Source organism: Syzygium oleosum, unplaced genomic scaffold, assembly GCF_021117445.2.
Source record: "Syzygium oleosum isolate NSW1041296 unplaced genomic scaffold, Sole_v2.1 Sole_v2.06, whole genome shotgun sequence".
Lineage (NCBI taxonomy): Eukaryota > Viridiplantae > Streptophyta > Magnoliopsida > Myrtales > Myrtaceae > Syzygium > Syzygium oleosum.
Genome location: NW_026607490.1, coordinates 1,468,376 through 1,471,657, shown reverse-complemented (window position 1 = coordinate 1,471,657; position 3,282 = coordinate 1,468,376). Strand labels below are relative to the sequence as shown.

The window sequence follows — 3,282 nt, the reverse complement described above, 5'->3', positions numbered from 1 at the left end:
GGGAGGGGAATTTTGTATTTTTGTCTTGTTTTTCTGTTATGTCGGTCTTTTTGGCTTGAGGAATATGCATCTATCCAGGTAGTACAGAAAACATGAATAATGTGCAGTGAAAATGGGTAAAGAGTCAATAAGCTTGAAGTTATGTTTGTGTTGTATGTGCTTAAGGAAAATTACTTCTTAAAGATGAAATAATTGTCTATCTGCATTCTCTATATAGTTTTGCCACAAAAAAAAATTAGCTTGAAACTGCTAGAATTCATTTGAAGCTTCTGTTTTTATCCACATTAGAGATGTATAAAAAGTTATTGTCAGGGAAGGTGATGGAGATGCAAAGTCTGGTTTTATATCGTAAAGCTGATGATACAAAAAAAGAAACTAATACGGTAACTTTTGTATTTCAAGATCAACAAGGATTACAACTCAATAGGTCTTTCACCGACATTAAAAACAAATAAATCGAAAAGAGAAAATGGGAGATCTAAAAAAATAGCCACAAGATGCTCTGCATCATCTAAAACACAACTTCATTTAAGTCAAACCCCTGCTAAAAGATGTCATGGATATGAGAACGCTTTCTCAAAACACCAACATCAATAAAGGTTTTTCCGCATCCTTCATATCATAGCTGCAGTCGACTCTTGACTCTGGCTCGGGCACCGTTGCTCCTTTTCCTTCTCTTTTAAGGCCTTCGATGTGTTATCTACATGTGAGACAAATAGAAACTAGAGTCACTTAAGTCCACGCTTAAAAGTTCTTTTCGTTTTTTTTTTTCAAGTAGAAGGATTTCAGAATAAGGAGGTACACTCAAAATACATGTTCGTAAAATTCTGCACGTGTCGGCGAATGTGTTGAACAAGTAATATAATGATGAGAAGAGTATCGTCCCCAGAGATTGATGATAATAAACCAATTAAATATTAAAAATGGACTAATTCTAAAATTTATCTAACTGATCAAAATATAATTGAGAACAAATAAAATTGACAATTTTTAAAAACGAAATTTTATAAACTAAAGGCAGATAATCAATCGGGTAAAATATGTTAGAGCATCCGATTTCACCATAACCACTAGATATGAATTTCGGATCATTATGCATACAAGAACAATATCAAACATGTGATAGCGGAATTTCCTAATCTATTTACTATCCTATCTCTAGGTATAGCAAACCTACTCAGTTTATCAATTCACTATATTTCTATGTGAATTTAAATAAACATAAGCGCATTAAAATCTGTGAATATTCCCGGTTTACAATGAATCTTTTGGACCACCTTATCACCAAAAGCTACACAAATAACATGGTATATTTCTATCCACATTTAATGCATGGTTATATATTATAAGGAGCAATTACATATTATTACTTCTCGAGTCTCAATCATGCACATCGAATCATTCAAGTGGTGGCCAATCACCTAAACGCATTAAGCACAATAATATATAACTCACATGAATGAAATTACTTGCAAAGCATAAAAGCATGAAATTCATATCATCATGGTTAGGCTACATCGTAGCTCTAACAAAGAAAATTAGAACATAATAGAAGAAAAAACGAAAATATAAATTAAACCAAACATCTTGAATCAAAGAACAAGAATTCATTACCATTTTTGTCTTCTCTTCAAAATACTTGAAAAACTCTCGAACACCGAAAACAAAACGATCTAAAAAAAAAAAAACTCCATGTTCCCCCAAGTTATCCTATTTATATGATAATATCCAAGACTCCTCTCACAAGGTAATTGCTTCTTTTCGTATAAAATTAGGGAATAAATCGCGAATTCCCAATGTGATATCCACCTTCTAACTCTTCTCTGGTTGCATATTCATTTCCTTCTTTTGCCATATTTTCCTTATTTTCTCCATATCTCAATATTCGCATAAACAAGGAAAAATTAAGTAAATAAAAGGAAATCCAAATATATTCTAACAAATATTGCATTATTTATTGCCTAGAGTAGATAAAATAACTCTATTTTTATAGAGTTATCAATACACCAAAGAGAATCATCCGTTAACGCTCACTTGAAAATTGATGAGCTTCTTCACTGAATTAACACTCATTACTGAATGGTTTAAAGTTTTTGACTTTAGTTATTTGGATTCATTAGACATACTCAAGGCATCACTTAGGAAATTTCACAAACTCTATCTAAGCATTCGTTGTTAACCATTATAAGTCACCATTCATCCTATCAGTGAAGAATTCAATTGACACCGCAACATCTCCTATTCTAGAAAATCACCCTCCGCCGCTCATCGACAACCATCACCGATCACTGTAGAAACACGTGAAGCACAAAGACATGGTAAACAGAGCAACAGAAGCAACGAAAGTTCAGTATCGTACTAGGCAACTATGAAAGTACATCAAGAATCCCGTCTAATAATTAACCAATCGATTAATGACATGTGAACTATATCAAAACATCTTCAGATTGAGCAATTCTAGGAATTAATTCACAATTGTATCTCAGGGACATCATCAAACAGGTTGTATACTCTCAGCAAAAGGATAAGCGACACGTTAACAACTTTGGTTTTGATACTAATCTTGCACTAATCCCATACAGGATGGTCGTAATCAACAAAAATCAACTTGAATTATCATGGAAATTAACCTATTTTTAGAAGAAGACATCTCAGCAAATACATATATGTACAATTAATTTTCGTTTCATTGACCCAGACACATATATGCAGGATATTCAGAGAGACAATGTACAAGGAATGATATAATATCATGCAAGGGGCTCTCGGATAAGTTCTGAGATATACCGAACTAGATTGATCTCATAAGATTCAAGAAAAAATTCTCACATCCATCGCAGTTTCTGCCACCCCTCCTCCGAGCGACCGAGAGCGAGCGCTTTGGAGTCCACCACTCAGTTGATTCACAGAGGAATCCCTCCTCCTGTCTACGAATTCCTTCAAGCAAAACAAATAGACAAAAAAAGACGACAATCGCGAATTGAAGAAGATGAAGACAAGCCCTAACTTTCCCCAATATTCAGAGAAGGAACGTCAACGTTTTACTTAGATTTTCCACATAAGCTTCTGACATAGATTTTTGTGTTGACATGGAATTGCCATGTCAGAAGACTTAATGGTGATTTTTTACGGAGGGTTAACGAGGGTAGATTTGAGACTAGAGTAAAAGTTGAGGGTTTTTTTTTAGATAAAAAAAATTTAGGGTAGATTTGGGATTAAACCTAAAGTTCGGGGTTTTTTTATGGAATTAGGCCAATAATAAAATCATGAATCAATGGTGGA

The 3,282-nt window shown here is 33.7% G+C and overlaps 1 long non-coding RNA gene across 1 annotated transcript; it reads right to left on the bottom strand.

Annotated features, from left to right (window-relative positions):
• Positions 1-370: 370 nt before the first annotated feature.
• On the bottom strand, positions 371-2,950 carry LOC115661297 (uncharacterized). The gene is made up of 2 exons (XR_008816726.1): positions 2,788-2,950; positions 371-700 (listed from the first exon to the last, which is right to left on the bottom strand). It is a non-coding gene; the product is annotated as an uncharacterized LOC115661297 (long non-coding RNA).
• Between the last annotated feature and the right edge of the window lie 332 nt (positions 2,951-3,282).